The sequence below is a fragment of the Falco cherrug genome, chromosome 6 (genome assembly GCF_023634085.1).
Source record: "Falco cherrug isolate bFalChe1 chromosome 6, bFalChe1.pri, whole genome shotgun sequence".
Lineage (NCBI taxonomy): Eukaryota > Metazoa > Chordata > Aves > Falconiformes > Falconidae > Falco > Falco cherrug.
Genome location: NC_073702.1, coordinates 82,313,388 through 82,336,406, shown reverse-complemented (window position 1 = coordinate 82,336,406; position 23,019 = coordinate 82,313,388). Strand labels below are relative to the sequence as shown.

Genomic DNA, 23,019 nt, shown 5'->3' with positions numbered 1-23,019 from the left:
TACAAGGATTAAGTCCAATAAAAAGCAGTAAGGAAGAGTGCTTAAGACTATTCTTAGCTTTCTGTTCGTATCACTACAAGGTAATACTGACTATACTAGATCAAGATACTGTTTAAATATGATTGTATATTTGCGTGCATTTATTTTGTGAGTTATTGAAAGAGTATTCCTCAAGGACACTTCAGCATGTAGAGGATTTAATGCTTTAAGGCCTAGTCTTACTTTGAGTCTGCTGACTGCGGACTTGCTGCTGACTGTACGATGGAGGCCCCTGTTTTGATTTATGCTTTGGTCATTCTTTCACATGGAGAGGGTTGTGTATTCTGGTGCCTAGAGCATTAGAACTGGATTCCTTGTTGGTATCTTTGTCTCTCGGGGTGAACTTGAACAACTCATGTAGCTTTACTGACTTTTTTTCCTATCTGCGTGGTATGGATAGGATGCTTATCGTTCTTTGTAAAACATAGTGAGGTATATTTAGGAAGAGCACCAAGCTGAACTGATAGAAATCTGTAAGTCACTCACGCTCTTGCATTTTGAAACCTTCTGAGACAAGAGAGGTGTGCTGCTTGCTAGGAGAGTACCACCTCCAAAGCTGTTGGCTTGATTGTTCTCCCTGCAATAAACCAACTTAATCCAAGTAAATAAAAGTCACTTGTATAAACTAGTAACTTTAGCCTAGTAAGTAGTCCTCCCATGGACTGCAAAGGCCACTTGAAGGCAGCCTGGAAATATCTTGAAATATGTCGTAGAAGAAGCATTCAAGTCTTGACATGACTGTTCTTGTGATGTTCTACTGAATCAGGTGTTTTCCTGTGATAGATGACCTCTGATAGTAGTTGTATAGATAATGGCTAAGACGGTTTGTATGTTGTAGTGAAGCTTTTATTTTTTAAAGTTAAGCACCTTCTGCATAAGGTCTTTTTGCATTAAATATGCTTTGGAAGCATGTAGAATCTGATTATTTAAAAAACTAATTGCATGCCATCAAATCACTACCTACAAGGTAGGTAGCAATATATATGAAAACATTATTATAGTTTGTTTTTATTTTTTCCCCAAAGTCAGCAAATAAATGCCAGGAAAGCGAAGTCTCTGCTTTTAAAGAAAGACAGACGGACAAGCTCAGTTTCGCTGATGATTTGTACCATTGTACAACTACTGTAAATGCTCCTGAGATTTTTATGATATTTAAATATGTGAATGAGGGTAATATACCCACTGTAGCTAAAAAGTTCACTGCTGACTGGAGATAAAAATAGTGGATGTCCCAGAAGCTTGAGGAATGCACTATAAATTAAATGGTCTGAAATGATTGTTTGAATGTTTTGATGGTATTTGCATGTTAATATTTTTCAGTTTGTAAAAAATGAAATACTTAGTGGTTGTAGTATTTCTGTTTAGTAGCCCTAGATGTTCCTGAGTGCTCGCTCAGAGCTGCCAGGCTAACAAATTAAGGAAGTTGTGTGTACAGTTTATAGTGTTTTGGGTTTTTTTAATTCATCCTGAGTTTACACGTTGGTTTCAGTAGTCTTTCCTAGTGATCTCTCTAGCTATCCACAGAGATCGCTGGTGCACACTGATGCTGTTAACTGCTTTCCCTTAAAGCCAGTTAGTCTGTTGCTCGTATTCTCTGCCAGTATGGCAGAGGACAAAAGTGAAATATCTAGTAAACTTTTCAGTCACCAATTTCCAACTTCGAGCACAAGTCAGCTGAAAGTCCTATTGCTCTTACGAAGGCTGGAAACCAGTCATGGAATGTAGTGACCTTTCACTTTCTGGTTAACTATTTGAATTACAGCAGAAATGGAGATTTATAAATAAAGAGTACCATTAGAGTAGGTTTTGTGCTGGAGGTAGGAGAACAGGTAAGTTTTAAAGGTGGTTTTCCCCTGTAATTTGTTTTTGCATTATGGAAAATTATATTCTTAAATTCTGTCCTGATGTTCCAGTTTGAACAAGTGATCAGAGGCAGTTACTGACTTCCTCGTGCTTGCATAATTATGTAGAAAGCAAAGCAAACACCACTTGCACTTACAAGCAATTACAAGTCACGTTGGAATAATCTATGTTATTTTGAAATCGTTTATTTGCACTTTTGAAATGCCAATCTCAGTATATTTTACAGTGGCTAAACAACATGGAAGTCTTGAACTTCAATCTGCATGTTTAGTATGGTACTAATCAGTAGTTGTGTTGATAAGGACTCAAAGTTAATTAGACCACCTAGTGGAAAAAAGACTGTGTTAGGCTGAGAAGACTAAAGTTGTAATAAACTATGAGGATTAGAAAAATTAAACTGCCTGTACTGTTATCTTCAAAGTTGGTGAAGGATTTATGGATCAGTGCTCTCACAGCAGCAGGACTATTGTATCAGGATGCTGTCTAAGAAAAATAGTAGTAGGCAGAATAATGAATATGCATGTATCTTCACTAGAACACTTTGAGATGGTTATTCAGTTAACTTTGTAATCTGAAACAAGTGTTGTATACATGTAGTGCAGAAGCATGCTGTGATACACATTGCATGTGTGTGTTCAAAGAAATTCGGCTATTGTAGTTGAGAAGTCTTTTGAAACAAAATGCGGAAGTTTTGAGGTGTTGAGCTTTACAGTCACTGTCAAATTCCTAATCTGAATGCTTCGCTGGTCATACAAACTGAAAAAAAGCGGCTAACTTTGAGAAAGGTTGAAATTACGCTGTTGTTGTAAACTGGTTTTGAATTTTTGTTTAAATCCTACAGATACACACATTTTCCTTAGAAATACATGCTTTTATAATAGGCTGAAGAATAAAAATAAAGGGAGTTTGAGATTTCCTCATTTGAAAAAGGTAACAAATTTTATAGAAAAACCTAAGCTTAAATTTACTTTGCACCCTAATATGATACAGAGCCATCCAAATGCTAGATTATTTATTAGTTTGTACTTAAAAGTAGTTAACCTGTTGTGAAATGCAGTAGTATGTTCCCTGCAGTTCTATTTACTATAATAGGTACTTCAGCTGTTTTTACGGAAATGTACAAATCTGAATAAACATGGATCTTGAATTGGGTTTGCCCTATATATTATTCAGGTCACAGTTGAGAAATGTTAAGTCAGGGCTTGTATGGGTGCTTGATTTTTCGTTGATGTGCTTCGGTAACAAATACTCCTTTTCTGCCTCTCCTATTTAGCACTTCCAGTGTTGTCCAGTTACTGTGCTTACTACCACTCACTAGATACTTGCTTGCATGTGCATGGAATGGATTTTTAAAGACTTTCAAAGAAAGATTTCAAAAGGCCTCCAGGGAACTAAGGAAAATTATTCAGCCCTATGCATAAACTAAATGTTAGTCATTTAATAAGTGTTAGAATAATTATTTTAAAAGGTTTTGATGGAAAGTCATAAATCTGGGTGATGGGGGATTTTTTTTTTTTTTTTTTTTTTTTTTTTTTTTTTTTTGTTAACATGGGGTGACCAGATGAGAGGATATTTCAGGGGATTCAAGTATGGAAAAAACAGCAGGCCACTTTGATATTCTATACTTGACAAGACATCTATTTTCCTTCTGAAGATTAGTTTGAACCAGGGAATAAATTCAATAAAGCACTATTGTGCCTTTTTTTTTTTTTTTTTTTCCCTTTGCTCGGAAGGCAGCATATAAAGCAGTCATGACCTGTTTAGCAAGAAGTGTTAGTAAGCAAGCTCTGGAAAGGCAGCTGTGAGGCTGTCAGAGCAGGGTGGTGGAGAGTGTTGCTGAGTTACTCGTAGAAAACTACGACTGAGGTGACCCACCTGCATTGTGTACGACCACTGTGTGGTGGTGACTTCCTGAGTGATACTATATTAATTAATTAGATGTGGAGTAGTGCTATTCCAGGGTTTCCTGAACCTGTGGGGAGCACTATGAAGAAGATTTTTCTTATGAGCTAAGCACAAACATTGTAGTGCCCAACCATGAGAAGGTGTTTTCCTTACTGTGAGCAAAAGCAGTAGTCATTTCATCTCCAGTTAACCTGGAGTTACTTGCTCCCATTGCTGTTGTTTTTGAAGCCTGTATGTGCCCTGGAATGAATAAGGTAGGTAGTACACTAAAGAAAAACCCTTTAAGCATCCTGAACTCCCAAATTACTTGCGTCTTTGATGGTGACTTCTGCAGACCACCTTAAGGAGCACACTAGATACAGCATTCATCAGTTGTCATTTAAAGTAATTGTGAGTGCAGACATCTACAGAGCTCTGTTGCAGAGCAGATTGCCCGAGTTGGACTAACTGGTGAATAACACTGTTCTTGGGCAGAAGAGTGAGTTTTCTGTTCTCGTTGTTTAATCTGTTGGTTTGTCCCCCAACAACCTACAGCAAAGGATTTGGTTTCTTAAGTAGTTTGTCAGATTAAGTTTGTATGGTCGTGGAAGAATGCATTTTTGTACACTTCTTCCACTCCTGGCTGTTTATTCTTGTCTTTTGTGCCAGCGGTCCGTTTGGGTGGTCCCAGGGTGTACTGAACCAAACTGAAATTAACAACAATCAGATAAATAATTCTTCAGTTGTAGCCAGTCCCTGACCTGGCTGATCCCTACCATTGGGGTGGAGGAAGGAAGGAGAGGAAAGCAGAAGTGCACCAAGACTGATTTGGATGAGCTTAAACTGCTTGTGAACACATTCCTCCCCATCCCTCTGCCAAGTTAGCACTTTGCAGTCGTTAGGTTAAACATTTTGTAAACTGTCTACACGTGAAAGTGCAATAGAGGTTTTTCTAGGCTTGCTTACGAGCTAGAACACGGCACTTCTCTAGAGGTTTGAACTCTCATGTTTTCTGGAAGGTGTTGAATGAAACCATTAAATGGAATTGTGGCTGTGCCTTGAAGGTGACAAATAAAATTTAATTTTTGGTATGATAAACTATGATTTCAAGTTGGAAAGGTGAAGGGGTTTTAAAGAAGAGATGGTATTAAACACAAAAAAGAATGTATTTTAAGTACTTTTTAAGGAGGCCAACATAAGCTTTGCTTCTCTGTCTTCCTCAGGTTCTTATTCAACACTTGGAAAGCTTACTATCAATAATATCTTCCCCTCCCCCCCCCCAACTAGAGAAACAGTTGCTATTATATTTATCTGCAGAAAAATATTTATAAATCTTAGATTCCTATACCATAAAGGTGATAATCTTCATGTAACTAACACTTATGTTAATACATTCTGACAATATTTTGACCAATGGGTGTAAGAATTAAGCGACTGGTTTACCTTTTTTCGAAATCAAAACAGTTGGAAATGATTAATTTGGGAAGAAATTACATCACTCTTTCTTTGATAAGGAAATTGAAGGAATGGAAGTCAAGCCTTTGATTCTTTGTATGTTAAGGCAGCCCATATATTTATGGGTAGATTAGAGAAGACCCAGTGACAATCAGGAGTTGGATGCCAGTTGGATATGGTAGAATAAGGTGTGTGACACTTTCTGCTTACTACCAGAAACCTAATGCAGAAATTTGGAAGACATTTGTTACTTTTCTTTCCAAGAACTGTGGTTCTCGTTGAACTTTTGCCTGGGAGCCTTTTCCCTTTTTCCTCTTGGATGCCCTACTGACTCATTATTAATTGTTCATACTGGCCTTCTGAGGGCAAGGAAATGGGATTTAACTTCAGTGAAATTCAGAACCAAGTGTATCTGATGTAAGGTTTCAGCAGCTGGTAATAAATAATGTAATAGGGAGTATTTTTTTGTTTATTTTTTTTCTTCACATTCTTTTCTGACCTGAAAAAAGTGTTTCAGTTTGTGGCAGGGCAACCTGATCCACTGCGATAATTTTTTCCTTCAGATTTTCAGCTGTCCTCTCAACAGCAGATTGCAAGTGCTAAACCTCTTATTTGTGCATTTGAAATAGTCCACTTCATGTTTTCTTAAAGATAAATGTAGAATGCATTCTTCTAAGGTTACAAAGAATGCTTTAGATTAATTTATAATGCTGGAAGATAGACTTTCCAATAACCTGTATGAGTGCTCAAGTGAAAGAGTGTTAGCTTAATCTTTTTGTTAATGCTGTGACACTTAGGTTAATGTAACTTCTTTTCCTGGGAGGAAAATAGGGGTTGAGACATTTTGGAAATGAGTACATATTACACCAGCATTTCAGAATTGAGGAATTTCTAACGGAAAATTTGTTTTCACTTTTTAACTTATTTTGCTGCATTGCTTATTGGAAGGTAGACATTGCTGTAATACTAGATGAATGTTACCTCAAATTACATCACTAAACTTAGAAAGAAAATACATATAATTCTTAATTGTTGTGCTTCCATAAATACAAAAGCATTTTTTGTATTTTGTACAGCAATAACGTAATAAATTTCCACTCCAGTTTCTTTAGAAGGTTGTCATGCTAGATGTGCATTGAGGGAGATAGTGAAGTACTTTAACATAAGTAAAACTGCACTATAGCTTAAAATTTAAGAGTATGGGATTTTCCAATACCTTGCTGCCTGGAACAGAGACAAAAATAGAGACAACAGTCCACCTTTAAGTCATTTCCATTTTGTGAATGCAGATTTATTCTGACATGATCTTCCAGAACTTTATAATTACAGTCCACATACGTTTACCCATAGAACATTATCTGGGTAACTGTGCTGTGTCTTTGTCGTCTTCCTGAAATTTTGTGCCTATTTTCCTGCGATGCTGGATAATTTAAAAGACATTGAAGTCTGGATTCACTCCTTTACCTACAGATTACTAGTGCAGCTTTTATGTACCTAAAAATCAAGTAGTATAAAAGATGATGTAATCTGACGATAGACAGTATTGCATACATGGGCTGGAACCTGCAAAGAACCACACTCAAATATATTCTACTATGCTTGATCCATTTTGAAATCAGGCTGCTGAGGCTGCTCTTTTAACTGTGTTCCCTGGAATAATGTAACATGAAGTTCCAGAAAGTATTAGTATGTATATTACATATCTGTCTGCAGTAATTCAGTTTTTCTCTGTTGGTAATTCTTTGGCTGTTCAGCTAATACTCTGATTTCAGTTTACTTTGCCTGATGCTAGCCAAAATGTTTGGATTGATAAGTTAAACGTATTTCACTGTATTAGAATAAATCTCTTATTTAATACGGTGACTTTTCTCAGATAATACAGAGTATATATTTATATGTACACTTACTAGTGTAGGGTGGTTCAGGTTTTCAGAGGCAAGTGAAGTGAATAAGTTGCTTTTGTTACATTCTAAATAGTAAGAAAAATTCTGTTTTGATGACGGTGTAATAATAGTATATCAATGATAGAGACAGGTGTATGTCCTGCTATGGCAGACTTTTTTCACTGGTAATGTACATGGCATCAGTAGCATCTAGATAGCAACTGAAGTGGTCATCTTTAGAGTGGAATGCTTTTATTTATATCTGTTCATAGCACTGATTTCAGTTCACTAGAAGTTTACTACTCTGCATTTAAATAGAGAACAATCCTACCTGTTTCTGTCTGGAATAACTTGTTGTGCAACAGCACTTAATTGAACATTTGAAATGATGTAATAAAATCTTAATTACGATCTGATAATAAATATAAAACATGGCACCTATTCTGTGGAATAAAAATCATGATACTTAAGCTGGTCTGATAAAGTTTCTCTAGTTGTGTATATTGTGTTTACTTAGTTGGAACTTTGAGGAAGCAAATCGGCTTTTATGATCTTCATAGAAATGCATATATAAAAAAATTTTAGAGAGAGAAAATGGCAAACTTCAGGTGCTTGATTTCAGACCTATTCAGGGACAGTTCCAGAACTTTGCTATCTTATTGCTGTAGCTGGCTATCCTTACTGTGTTTGCTCAGAATTAAACTTGGGAAGAGAAAAACACATATCAGTATTTGAATGCCACCTGCAAATGGGACTACCCTGTGTTTACAGGAAAACTGCTTAATCTTAAAAGAACTGCAACATCTTTTCACCTGGCAATTTTTGTTAATACAGCTTTTGAGCCCACTGAAACAACATTCCAGCCAAGTACACGAATGAGTATGTGGGCAGAAGGGCCAGTGTGAACTCTTTAGCTGGCTATTCTGCTTTTAGCAGTGATGATGCACAGTATTTCTGTGAAAGCAAATATTACAGTGGGCTGATTAGTCATACAGTAGTACTGGATGATTAGGTTTATTCTTTAAGCTGTGTATTTCAGATTTTTTCTTCAGTCATCTTCTTAGGCTTGGGGGGGGGGAAGTTGATCATAAAAATATAATTGAATAGAATTTTATTGGCATATGTAGTTGATGCCATAACCTGTTCATTTGACAGAGATACTGGCATTTTATTGGGCATGGTGAGAATGCTGCATTGCCTTGGGTACCAAAGACCCCTTGGAATGCCTCTTGTTGAGCTTTTCAGAGCAGAATGAAGTTTCGTGTGGAAAGTAATGCTAGAATTGTTGATCTACAGAGGACTAGCAAGTAAAACTTGCATAGGTTTTTTCTCTTTCACTTTAGTAATCCTAAATGTTAGTTTTTGAAAAGAGGCTAAAAAAATATGAAGGTTTTAGTATAAGAGGCTTAAAGACTTTTAAGAAAAAAACCCTGAGCTTTACAGAATAACTTCAGCACATTTGAAAGCAATGAATAGAGTCTTATATCACCTATACAACTTCCAAAATTTTACTCTCTGTTCTTTAATATGTTGAAGAGTTTTGTGGAATCAGAGCAAGGATCTTTCCTTAAATAGCCACTCCCTGGAAATGGCTGCCATTAGTCACAGGCTAAGCCAGCTGAAGATGTTTTGGAAACAGGTGCAGCAATGAGTAGCCAAAGAAACTGAAGCATTCTGGGTAGTTAAATTGGATAAAAGGTATGAAATAAGTCGTTTAGGTCCTTTAATTCCTTAACTTTGGAAAGTAGCCTAGCTGAGGACTAGCTGCTTTTGTATTGTTCTTCCCTATAGTACTGCAGTGGCACTTTCACTTTCTGTGTAGCACACATCTAGTATGTTAACACTATTCATAATTATGTGTCACTTGACAAATCTTCTCTTAAACTTACTGTTCGTCTGGTTATTTTTCTTAATATCTGTGTTACTTTTAATGCTTGCATTTTTTGTTTGCTATGGGTATTTTCTGATGGAAAACTCTTGAAAGGATTTTTAAAGAGTAGAACTTAACTGAACAGGAAAAGCTTGCATCTCTGCTTTGGATAGCTGCCATATTGGTTATATTTAGGGGTTTTTTTTTCCCAAAACCTCCTTTTACAGACTTAAACTTAAATACTGAACTCTTACATTTAGGTAGAGAAGAACTCTAAAAGATGAATGCTGTTGTGGAGAGGGATGAAAAAGAAAAATGATCGGTTTTCTTGTAATACCCTTGCTACTGACTGTGCAGGTCAGTAGTAGTCTTGGAAAATGTATTGAGATAGGAGTGTGTTTATGTGCTTGTATTTGTTAGATTTCTACAAGTTAGGAAGCTTGTAAAGCTACCCCATAATATATTTAAAGGAACACTAGTTTTTATGAGAAAGAAGGTGAAAGTTAAAATTATGGACTTGAGATTTCAGTCAAGAATTTGGTCATACCCTCACCACGCAAAATTGTACAGTTATAGATATCTTCCTTCAGAAGGTGTGGTCATGGTATTTCTTCCTATTAATCTGGGGAAAGTGGGATATGTGGATAAGTTGTTGGCTTTTCTCCCCCCGCCTTCAAGTTGTGAAGTTAGTATTTACTTGAGTCACTGTCCATCTGAAAGAAAAGTTCACTGTGAAAAAGAATTGGCTATAGTTTTCTAGCAGAAGATTACATCAGTGAAAACGAAGTTTATTCAATAGAATATTCTGCCACAGCAAGGCACTTTGAATATAACGTCACCCATAGCAGCTAAACTAGAAGTTAATTTGAGGTATGGATTGCCTTGTGCTACGAACTGGGAAAGAAGCATTGCCATTTTGTTGAGATAATTCCAAGTTCACTTACTTGCTACTTCTCTTGGGAAGTTGACAGTGCAATGTTGTGCAGAGATACCTGTGCCAATATGGAAGTAGTCCACTTGTCAGCATGAGTTACAATTTATCATAGTTTTTTTTCAGGTGAATTACCAGTTTAATTTCTGCGCTGCCCTAACTACCCAGTGTCCAGCTTAGTTAGGCATCTATATTCTGCAAGGATGTAGATAGTTCATAGGTCAACAGTGGCCTAGTAGGTACTGGTAAGAAAACACCAGTAGATTGAACAGAAAATAATGTTCTCTTCCAGGCTCATATAATAGGTTATGTGGATTACATAGCTACAGTCTTAACTGATACACTGTCTACTTTTCTTAACTGGGAGCTTTCTGTAGTCTTAACCAACCATGTAATAGCAGTGGCAGACTAAACTTAATTTGAATCTGTTTCAGTGTGCTTGGATGCTTCTGCATAGTGCAAGTATGTATATACTCTTCTTCTGCTTCACTTCTCTTTGACCTTGCTTGTGTCTAATTCGAAAAGCTGTCTTCTGAGTGTCTTTAATGCAGTGCTGTGGGTTCTGTAAACTGCTTCTAAGGAGACCTAAAGATACAACTAAGACAAGCAAGCTTGTTGTTGGTAGGTCTGTTTATTATTGAGGGACCTATAGCTCCACTAGACTATTGAGGGGAAAATCGGTACATTGACAAATTTAGTCATATGCATCTGTCCTTTTGTAATTATATTTAATTGTGTATATATATTACCCTCTTTCTTTGCATACATAATAGTAGTAGGTACCTTAAATTCCTATGGTTCCCTCCCCCTTTGTTTTTATTGGGAGAGGAAGCTGAAGAACTATTTGATTATTTTGAAAAATGTAATATCTTTCTAGAAAGATGGATATATCTATATATAAATAAATATATTATGCAGATATATATTTGTATTATAGTACCACTTAGAGGCAGTTCAAGGATGGTAAGACTGTCAGGTGTCATAAAAGGATAGCTTCTGCTGGACTAAGCCTAAGGTACTGTTGATGTTCTGCATGTGTGTAGTTAATTGTTTGTTGTTTGTATCTTCACTAATGTAATGTTAAGTAACCGTTTATTAGGAAGAAGAATCCTCTTCATAGGAAGCCTGGAGAAAAAAAAATCAATATTTACAATGTGTAAAAGGGAAAAAGCATAGGAAAGTATAATCTACAGGACACTAAAAAACATATCTAGAATGTATTATGCCAAATACATTCCAAAGAGACCAGTATAGATTTGTCTATAAAGCATAATACTTCTGATGTCTACTTTCCAAAATTTATGCTGCAAAACAAATAGTGGTCAGGGTGATATTTATACACACACACCCACCCCCCAAACACATATATACGTATGCCTTTTAATATCTAGCAGTTACCTACAGTTCTTTAAAAGGTTCAGATTGTTGGCTAGCTTGCCTTTGAATTTCATTCGAGTTTTATTCTATTAGCTGTTTCAAATGCGTAATTGTGGCATAGAGAATTCCAGGAAAGCCAAATATAAAGGCTAACTATTTATAAGCCAAAATTCTGCACTCTTGGTGTATTAGTTGTTTTAGCCAAATGAGACACATTTTGTTAGCTCTTGTGTAACGTTTTCCCCAGGAGACTAAAGAATAGCAGGTTACTGACTAGGAATAAAAGGCTAGTTTAGACCAGGAGTGAAGATCTGCCAGAACGTTCCAAATAAGGATTTGCTTACGCTAAAACCTAAGGAAAAGTCTAGGAATTGGTGTATATCTAGTTGAATTCAGAAATCATCCAAAAAGCAAAACAAGTGAAAAAAGCTTGAGTTTAGCTGGTATGCAGAATGAGAATCTTAGAAGTTATTGCTGGCACTGAGCTAGAAAGGAAGAGACTGTTGGTCTGTATATACTAAATCTGCTGAAGCCAGAGGAGAAAACTGAGGACAGTTCTGCAGAGCAAGTGAAGGAGAGCCTGGTTTGACTGTTCTGAAGTGCATTATCAGGTTCTGTTACTTCTCTTTGGATCTTGGTGAATCTAAGCCTTACACTTTGAGATCAAAACAACCTGTTTGGAAAAGCAGGAAAAAAGCAAAAGGCAAGTCAGTGGAGAGAGTAGAACTTTTTTTTCTGCAGTTTTTTAGCTTTATGTTATATGCTTTTTATTTAATATAGTCTAAAATGGGGATTTAAGTGACTATCTTCCCCAAGTCTGAATTTTGCAGAAAAAAAAAGTGTCAATGCCAGAGGTGTAATTGACTGAAATTACCTTCAGGGTGATACTTGGCCTTCCTTTAGTTGATAGGGTTTTTTAATAGCAATGTCAGGCTTTGTGACGAGAGGAGGAAGTCTGCATACACATATTCCTGTAACTGTAGCGTGCCTTTGAGTGCATGTGCTGTGTCATACGGTGCTAATGGGCTCCCCAGGGTAAATCCACACAAGACCAATGAAAGAATATGTTTTCTCATATTTTTATCTCTTTGCTATTATGGATGTAACCTGAAACTCAGGTTTTCTGGGTCCAGTGTGATTTAGGGTCTGCCATTGCTGTTAAACTCCATGGAGTTAAGGTTTATCCTTTCTCCTTCCCGGTGCAAGGCAGTGACTTGTTCTGTGAATCTTTCCTGTCCAGCTCTATGGTTCTTGAGTTTTCTTGTTCTACTGTAGATCTTTGCTCCTCTAAGGCCTTTTAAAGATTGTCTCAACACTGGGTCATTGTCTGGGTACAAGTTCTCTCTAGTCTGTTCATTAAATGGTGCATTTTCTGGAACGTTAGACCAAACGTTGTTTTTTGTCAGGATGGATCCTGTTAATAAATTGAATGAAGTTTCTATTTTGTGGGAAATTCTGATTTTTTTTAAAATTCATCTTGAAATCAGTTAGCAGTTTAAGATTGGATTTATTTTACAAAAACAGATTAATAAGAAAAAATTGTTTGGTTCTCTAATGTAGTGGTAATGGTGCTTTGCTAGTTTCCTATAGAAATATCAACACTCGGTCTAATGCTACAGAATGCTCAGTTGAATCACATTTTTTTTTCATCTGATAAAAATGTTTCACTAGAAAAGCTAATACCTGCTTTGTTTGCAAATAGTGTGCAGTGGATATAAAACTTAACATAAACTGGGTTTTGAGTGCTATCCAAGTAGATTAGACTTTGAATACAAACTTGCATTTGACCTTGCATATACTCCAGTACTGAAGTGCTTTCAGCCAGTGTAAAGCCACTTCAGGGATTTAGTGGAGATGTTGGACTGAAAGCTGTTTGTTAGACACCCAGATCTCTGACTTGCATTTCAGGGATGAAACCCAGTTTAGAGGATCAGTTGAAGAAGCAATAGTTAGCTTGATTATCTAGTTATTTAAAAAAAATATAAATCAAGTAGTGTGGTAAATGTCATCTTCCTCATCCAGATAGGGGCATCATACATTTAGTTTTTAGAATTTGGAGAGAAAGAAATCTAGGACATGCAATGAAAAGGTAAATATAGAAGATGCTATTGCATACACACACAAAATGGTAGGGAAGAGGAGTATTTTCTAGGTTTTTTTAAACGTCTGTTTTTTGCAAACCTTAAAAATTCTGAACGGTGATTATGGAGTGCTACTTCATGTTGTGGTTTGAGTCAGATTGCCAGTTTACCCACTGATTTCTCCTTTTCTACTTTAACTCTGGTGTTAGTCATTTGTCAAATTGGTGAGTTGAGTCCCTTTAGCCTTTAATCAGAGGTGTGCCAGAACTGATGCAAAAGGGAGAATGGACAGGGAAAGGCATCATTCATGCAGATTTCAGTTTGGAGGGCCAAGGCCTTTTACATTTCCCCTTTTACACTGGGGAGTTGTTAATTCAACTCACAAAAGAACACACCACCTCTTTAATTGTCCCTGCCTACATCCCACCCCACCCCTTCACCCCGTTTCAGAAATTAAGAACTACCACTGGCAGTAGGCAGTGTCTTGTCACCAACTTCTATTGTTTAACCCAATTTATTTGGTTTATTTTTGATGGGTATTTTTTTTTCCTCTGCAGGTAGACAGAGATCTTGGAATATTTATCCTAGCATTCCTGACTTTATTCTTAAAAGACTGAATTGGTTCAACCCTTCTTGCTAGAGTGGTTTTCTGACTTTGCATCCGAATCAAGTCAGCATCCTGATGTTCATTGAAAATTACCAGGAAAAAGCAAGTAAATGAATACGACTTGCACTGAGGACAGTTATGTTGGATTAGATTTCTAGCCTAAAGAAGCCATATACTTACTTTTGCACCAGTTAGGTTTTAATGCACTTAAGTTTTTAAAAGTTTCCTGTCAGTTGTGTAGCATTCAGGGCTGTTGTAATCCTCTGCTTCTTGCTGTTTATTTTGTCAGCTCATACAGTTCTACACAATTTATATTTTAATTCTTATACAGGTAGTTGTTTATTTTTGGGTTGCGAATACAGCAGAAATGGTGTATGTTGGTAATTTCTCACTTAAAATCAGATTCTTTTTGCTTTAAATAGCCCCCACTTTCCTTCTTCCCCTTCTGAATTTAAAGGGCCTATTCCATCTGTTCCCTCTAACAGATAAAGCGTTATGAATATTGCCATTTTTGAAATCTAATATGCAACTGTATTAACTACAAGCTATGTTACCAGCTTTTTCTGTAAGTACTAAGAAAAATGCATTATGAAATTCTGATCCATTATAATGGGATGCCTTTGAGGCTAAAAAAACCACAGCTGTAATAGCCACAAAATTGCAGGATTTCAGAGCAATGAATATGAGGACAAGGCAACCGGCTTTTGCCTAGATAATTTGTTGAGAGAGGAAGTGGGGACTGACTGCAACAGTTGAGCTTGTAAAACTAAAGTGAACAGATTGTCGCTGAGCAGAGTTGTGTACAGTGTATTTTTAAAATTAGTATTATGATAAGTAAGTTGAGCTCTAACCAGAGATGAAACCATGTGCATATTTCCTGTCTGTCTGAGACAGCACAAATGCCTGGGGGTGGAAGAATTGAGTTTTGACACACATCAGCACATATCAGAAGTGATAAAGCTGGTATTTCTTTTGCTAGAAAAGGATAGAGTGGTTTTCCTGATCACTTTGATTGGCTATTTACTATATGGTGCAATTCACAGAATCTTGAAAAGCACAGACAGCTCTTCAGAAGTCTTTCCTGTTCAGTAGCTGCCTTTATCACAATATTTTGTTTTAATTATGGGAGTTTCTTGTTGAGTCAGAATGTGAGTGTGAAGACCTATAGCCAGATGAGGCTTAGTCTGACCTACTACTGCTTCAGACTTTGCTTGGTCATTCCTTTAATGTGTATTTAGCAAGACTGTTGATTTAAAGCCTTAAAGAGATGGAATATTTACTTCAACCTTTATGATCTCAAGTAATTGGTTACACAGAATACTAACTTCCTTTTTTTTAAACCTAAAAGCTCTGTTCATCCTGAGGCTGTGGGATTTTTTTTTAATGCCCTAGACTGCAAGGTTAAAGACACTTGCAATATTGCTTCTTTCCTATGCAATGAAAGAACACTGTAGTCTGACATTATAGGCCAAGTTCAGTGAAGAGCTGTAGCTAGCTACCCTGTTGTGTTTGTGGTACTCCTCAGTATGAGGGACGGCACTGCAGAAGTCTCCTTTGTATTACTATGAACGTGCAAGCATGTGGCACGGGATGCTCTTGTCTGCTGGGCAGAGAGAGAACTGGTCAGGTAAGAGTGCTTTACAAAGCAGGGTTTTGTGGTTAGCACAGGACCTATCTGCAAGCACCTATGACTCGTTCAGGCATCCCATTTCCTTTAAGGTGGTTCATGTCACAGATTTGCAGTAGTCCGAGTCCTTTGGAGGTGTGAGATAGGCGCTTTATTCAATCAGCCAAGATTCCCAGGGTATAGAATGGAGTATTTTGCAGTAGCTGCCCTTTAATCTAAGGTTTTAGTGTCTGGGATTGAAGACAGCTAACAGGCTAAGCTGGGGAGCCATCAACAGTCAGCACACTTGCTAGAGTTTCACGGTATGGTATGTGCCACATTAACAGTTCACTGCTATTGCAAATGGAACATGCTGCATGCCATTTCTTCCTCCCCTGGGGTGCAGTTCCTGGGGGAAAAATAGCTAAAAAATAAATGGCACATGAGGCGATGTTATAGTCGTGCCCAAAAGGCAAATGTCATGCTGGAATGTTAAAGCATTATTTGAAAATTGTGTGAAATAATCTGTTTGCTTCTCTTGCAATCAGTTAGCCCATACCTGTGTCCGTTTTTGGGCACCAGCTTGAAGAAATATGTGAGGTAATTAAATCAGAATCCAGAGGAAACCAATTAGAAATACTTTTAATCAATATTGAAAAATAAATAAGTGTGTCTTAAAAATATGGCTTATAGGTAAAATTTACACAATAACTGGTTTGAGTTTTTTATTTCTTTCAGAGATTAGATTACTTTAAGGAGTCTCATCTCTTGAAAACTGCAAAGCAGAAGTACGCTGATCTCCATGTGCAGTATTGATAAGAAATAACAGCAGCAAGGAATATTTAGATGAGATACTACAGAAAACTGTGTAAACACTGGAATATGTTGCGTGCAGCAAGTGTGGAATATTCACTCCTGAATTTAATAATAGATATGACAGACATCTGTTACGAATAATAAAGCTGAAATGATCCTACTGAGAGGAATGGCCTTGATAACCTTTTATGTGTAATTAAGTTTTTGTTTGTTTTTCCCAGGAATCTCATCCATTCTAATTGAATCTTTGATAAAGTGGGTAATTAAGTTATTTCAGTCTCTTTGTAGGTATTTTCTAAACTCATTTTCATAGTTCTTTCTGAACGCCTTGTCCCTGGCCAGCAATTTTACACTGAATGCCTAGGCAGCAGTTGAGGGAACATGGCAGAGATAAAAATCCCCTCTCCTGTCTAAAATTTCTTATGTTTCTGTATGGCGTTACCCATTTTACATTACAATGCTTTTGGTACCCTCCTGTGTACAGTTGGCTATCTTCTACAAACACAAATATTTTTTTTTCTCTTGAGATTTCATTGACTTGTTTTTTCACATAGTACTGTATTAGTCACTTTGTTATTTTGCTCATGAACAGCCTGGACTGGGATGTTTAATTAAGCTATCAAATAATCTTTGTTCCAATCCATTTGGAACACAAGATATCATTATCATACCATTCTTTTCAGTGCTTTGAAACATCCCAAGTTTTTTTTGTAGCAGAAGCAGCATCTCCAGACAGAGTTGTGGCAGATCTTAAAAACTGAGGCAAGTTATCTAGACCTAATAGTTGGAGTAATGCTCCTAAGCATTATCTGAAGCTTTTAGTTGGAAAAAGTGTGTTTGCCAAAGGAAAGATTTAATCTAACTTATTTTCAATTGTAAAACAGGTATCAGGGATATCCTTTTTACTAAATTATTTTACCTTCTAATAACAAACATGTTACTGATTTCTTCATTTTTTTTGACTTAAAATTCTTCGTACTTGAATGCATTTTGGTTCTTGCACTAAACACATGAAATCTGAAAGAAGCCTTTCAAGCATCTGACTATAAGAGAAGTCTGTGTTGAGAAGCTCCTTATTTCAAGTTGCTACTTTTTTTGTATGTACTTAAGTAGAAACTTAATGTTCAGGCTTGACTTGGAACATACAAGAGTGTGACCAAAATTAATGAAGCTGCATCATTTGCAGTACTAAACTATAATGCTAAATAGTTTGAGTATTTGGTTACACCTTACAGAAAAATTGCACTCTTGCAGCTATGGGAATGATTGACTTGAAGTTTTCATATTCAGAGGGATAAACAGCGGGAGCGGGCATTCAAAATATTTTTCCTTCATGTGGTCTTTCAGCAAGAAGGAGAACTACAGAAGGAATTGTAAAGAATTGGCATTATTTTTAGAAAGACTGATCAGCCGTTCTGGAGCGTTTGATTAAGTAAGACATTTTATAGAGTGGTGTGTTATACTGATAGAAGAAATACAGGTTTCCATTCTTAGATCTCAGAGTACTAGAGAAACATCAAATGCCTCAGTAAGATAGGCATTAGCCCCATTCTACAGACTTGAAAGTTGGTACGTTCCTGCTGAGTTGCATCTTTGTGCAGGAAGTCTGTGACCAAATTAGGAACAGAACCAGAATTTAGTGCGTATTATTCAATGGGGTAGGAAAAAAAATATCCAAATACTGGTTTTTTTTTTTAAGCGTAGTCACCTTTCTGGATTTGCTCTTTTGAATAGGAAATGAGCTAATTACAATCTGAATGTTTGGAAATGATACTACTCAGTAAATTTCTGGATGGAGAATCAGGTTGGGTTTGGACAATTACAAGGATAGGGTGACTTCTAAATATTTTTCTTTCAAATCTTTCTCATTTTCTGAGTAGAGTTAAAATATTTTTATAATTTTGTTTCCATCAACTTTGCTTAGTTCCAAAAACAACAAAAAAAAGTGATGGACTTGCCAGTTCCATACAGACTCAACTTCACATCCATAAGTAAAAATAATGAAAATCCATTTTGTGTTTGAAACAGATACAGGTAATATTATTTAATGTGATTATGGAGTTGAACCTCTTGTTTTGGGTCACTGAGTCCTTCATGGTCTTAGAACCTGTAAATCCTTTCCAAATAGATCATTTTTACTCAGAGAGGAAACCCATCTGTTGCACCTTTTCACATCTTTAAGAACTTTCAGTAAGCTAGGTATTGAACTGGTCTAGTTGACTATTTTGAAATAAAGAAAATAGCCCCTTTGCAGTGTAGAGAATGGTAAAGGTGTCTGGAAGTACTAAACCAACTTCTGACATCTGTCCGCTAGATTCTGCCGACTTCCACCTTGGCAGGTGTGGGGTTGGGAAGTGGAAGGGAAAAAACCCTTTTTGCCTCAGCTGTATGCTGTATAATGTTTGCTTATGAGACTGGTGAGGTGTTACTTGAAATTTCTTGTAGATCTTCAATTGAAACTTGAAACACGTTTCATTACTTCTGAATGTAGAAAGGTTCAGTTTGATCATGATGTTCCTACCATAATTTTGATTTGTGGGCAAAATGTTGATAACATTGAACCATTTTCCTTCAGAAATTTCAAAATTACTAGTTTTGCATTTCTGCCTCTACAAGAGCAACAAAACAAAAAAAAAATCAAGCCGAAATCTGATTTTCAGCCAGAAGAAAATTTGCCCAAAATACACGCTTGTTGTTGGGCTTTCATGTCATAGCCTTTTCACATGAAAAACACCACTGGTCTTCCTTCTGTGTTGTAGTTTGCAAGTTTCCAGAAAAATTCCTTCCATTTCGTGTTGCTGTGTTCTCGCTTCTGAGAGATGGAAGGTAGGCCAATGGATTTACTTCTTTTAAGGAGTTTTCCTGTCTTCTAGGATTCAATCTTTGTTTCAGATACTACATTTTTGTCCGAGGAGCTATATGCCTCGGTAACATAAGGTTTGTAGAAAGGTTTATAGAAGTTTCTCATCTTTGTCCCTCTGAAAATACACAAGGAAAGTACTTGAAATCAACTATAAATATACTATCATCTGCCAAATGGAGTATATTACATGTGCTATAGTAATAGTTTTTTCCGGAAGATATCTGCTATTACTTTAAAGTTGAGTGTTCTAACCACAGCAGGTTGAGCTGTAAGCAAAATCTTGCGCTCTTAATTACATTCAGTAATTTTCTTTATTAAGAGATTGATTCTGCAGTGTGTGGGCAGATCTCTGCTGTTGGGTGGATCTTACTGCAGTTTGAAAATACTTAAGGTAATAATCGTTAGTTAAGTATCTTAGTAATTGGGGAGAAGGTTTTTTTAATGGTTTCTTTGTGGTTTTTTCACCTGTTTTCTTGAAAACAATTCTTCAGAACTTGTTTAGGAGATGTTGGATTTACCCTTGTTTTCCCCAAAATGACGGTCATTTTGAAAATTGAGTCTTACCAAGCCTTCATTGACCCAAAAGTTTCTGAAACCCTGTTGAATGACTTTGGGGTAGCTGCTAATTCTGCGGGATGGAATGGGAGTTTAAATTGTAAGCTATGTGAAACTTTTCCCCTTCATTAGAAGGCTTAAGGATCTGACTGGGTTTTGGGTTGAAGTAGTAGGGTTTTCTCACTGATTTGTGGGACTGAGGATGACTGTAATTGGAGTAGTCAAGGATGTATGCGATTAATGGTACTGCTTGCAAACTGGGTGCTTCCATTTTATATTATGGAAGATGTGCGAACTATGAGAAAGCACTTCCCTTGGAAAGGTAACTTCAGAATACCATAGACGGTAGAAAACAGTTTTGCCACTGTTGTCTTGCTTAAAATGGATGAGAAAAAAAAATTCAAGATCTTGAGCCTTGCAATGTGTGTTTTTTGAACTCGGAAGAATCAATGTAGATGTCTGGTGGGGGCAAGGGGAGAGAGGGTCTTGAATCTTTAACAAGCGTTTTCCTGAACCTTGGTTATTGAAAATAATCAGATGTTAAATTTCCGTTTAAAAACTAAAACAAATCACTGTGGGATTGTTGAGTGTTACAAAATTTTTTTTTTGGCTTCTTGAAAATGTTTCACTAGTTCTTGGCTCAAGAGTTTCATAGAGTAGATAAATGCTGAATTTTGAATGTTTAATACAAGCTGAAATCTTGGCTCTACAAATTTAGTATATATGAAAGACAAAGGGAAGGTACAGACCCAGTTTTCTCTTTGCATATTAATCTTAAAGCAGTCCTGCAGGCTTTCCCTACTAAGCATGTTTCTAGATTGAATGCTTAATCTTGTTTTCATGTGGTTTACTTGGAACATCCAGTGCGTGGTGCAGAGGAATACAGATTAGGAGATAGAAATAATATATTCACAGACACTGTATTAGACATGCTTATAGGCAAAGGACAATGTAAAGCAATTTTATCAGCTGCTGTATGACACAACAGACTTTACAAAGGAATTTGAATATAGTAATGCAGCACAGTTAAAAGAGGAGGTGTGGGGATGATTTCATCCCACATAGATGGAAAATATCGAAATGTCTAGAAAAACTGGAAAACTGACCTCTTTAACAGCCTTAAAAGGTATGTAAAAGCATGATGCTACCATTTTAAGACTGCACTGTTACGATGTTTATTCCAAAGTGCTCTGGAGGGGTCCGTGTGTTTTCTCTCTTGAACTGCTAAGGCCAGAACCATTAGTACTGATGTGACTGTCCAAATTCAGAAGATGTGCAGGTTGTTTTATGATGTGGGCATCTAGCCATTTATCAGTCCTTCCAAGTATAATCAGCTCGAAGGCTGGAGCGGAACCCTTCCAGCAGCCTGCTTTGCCTGCCAAAGAAAATTCAGCCACTGAATTGGTGGAAATTGCTGACTGGTCACCTAGAGACCGCTTCTTATTTAAGTGGTAAACCGGCTTTTCAGCTGCGGCAGCCTGCGCTGCATATAGAAAATCCTGTCCGTCCACAGCAGTTGTGAACTGAGATAGCAAAGAAGCTACTCATCCTATTGCCATTAATAAAACAAAGTTTAGTAGTAGTAGTAGTAGTAGTAGGTCGGCTGCGCATTAGCTTGGATTTCCTAATGGGAAGCGCAAAACTGCAGGAAGCCCTGTTCGTTTTATCCCTTGTTGCTCATCCAAGAGGATGCCAGAAATCGTTAAAAACTTTGGGGTTTCTGGCTGCAGCTGTAGAATGCACGGCGCGATACACATTTTAGCGCTGCTGCGGAGCCGCGGCCCCAGCGGCAGCCCCGGAGGGTCTCGGGCGGGCGGGGCGGCACGAACCGCGTTGCAGGCGCCCGCAGCGGCGCCGTTACCGGCTGCGGCAGGGCCCGGCGGCGCCGCTCGGCTCCCCCCGGCCGCCGTGCGGGGTAGGAAGCGGCGCCCGGTGGCGGCGGGGCACGGTTCCAGCAGCGGCCGGCTCCCCGGGAAGGCCTGCGTGCGGCTTTACCCGGCAATCGCCTTAAGGGGACAAATTTAGTTTAACGGCAATCCGCGCTTAATCTGCCGGAGCGCGGCCCTGGGCGCCTTCGGGGAGGGCGGGCGGCAGCGCTCGGCGCTGGCTCGGGCAGCCAGAAACTTCTGGCAGCTTCCCGGCTCGGGCCCCTCCTCTTAAAGCGGCAGGGCCCGCTGCGGGGCTGCCCCCCCGCCCCGCCCGGGAGGCAGGTCCCCGGGGGGTGCTGGTGCCCGGCTGCGCTTCTCCTCTCCCGCATGACCTAATGCCCTCCGGGCTCCGTTCCCTCCCGCAGCCCTATGGAAGCTGGAGTATCGAGGCGGCTCTCAGCTGCTCGTCGAGGAGCTGCTCCAGCCGCTGGTAACGTTCAGCTTTGGCAGGAGCACCCCGCTGGAGCCTGTGCTGGGGAAGGGCCCACCCGTCTCTTAACAGCCCCCCCGTGCCCCCAGCCTGGCCGCGGTCCCACGCTCCCAAGGGAGCCAGGCCTCGGATACAGCCCTCCACAGGTCTCCCTTGGGTGAAGGATGGTCCATGCCCCGTTGTCACCCCACAGAGCCAGCCCCCCTCCTGGTAGCCTAGCCTCAGTCGTTAATGCGAACAGAATAGTGATCACTCATGTAAGCGCCTGCTTGGTAAATTGTTTCAATGAGGATCTTAAATACCGGTCTTCTGCCACTAGTGCAAAAATAAAACAAACGACCACAACAAACTTAGAGATTTCAGCCATCAGCTGACCGTCAAAACCCATCAGCTTCACTTTTCCCTTCCTCCTCCCTGTGTGAACTGAAGGATATTCCAAGAGAGTAATAGAGACCAGAACATTGAGAGCGAAGAAGTCCAGGATGTATATTATAAGCTGGTGTGAATGAAGCTCTGATCTCACTGTAGATGCATGATGGAGCGTGCTGGGCATACTCTTCAGTTTTTCCTGTTGGGCAGAAGTTTATAGATGGTTTTATGACAAGCTGCTGCAAAGATGATTCTTACTTACAAAGTGCAAGATGCTATGTTTGGGTATAAAATGATGTAAATTTGAATTACCTTGTTTTAAAATAAAATGAAGGCTGAGACCACAGCACAGAGATTTGGAGACAGCAACATATGAGACTAGTAGAGTTGTCTCAAGATTAGTAACCTTAAGAAGCTCAGAACATTTTATTGTAGGGTAGTCCAACAATGAGTCTGCCCTTC

At 38.2% G+C, this 23,019-nt stretch overlaps 1 protein-coding gene and 1 long non-coding RNA gene across 7 annotated transcripts in view; both read left to right on the top strand.

The window, feature by feature from the left end:
- Nucleotides 1-23,019, top strand: part of ARID4B (AT-rich interaction domain 4B) — a 93,604-nt gene that overhangs the window by 3,587 nt on the left and 66,998 nt on the right. The gene's annotated exons all lie outside the window — the stretch shown is intronic.
- LOC129736358 (uncharacterized) lies at nt 14,103-16,576 on the top strand. Its single transcript, XR_008732828.1, has 2 exons — nt 14,103-15,617; nt 16,335-16,576. It is a non-coding gene; the product is annotated as an uncharacterized LOC129736358 (long non-coding RNA).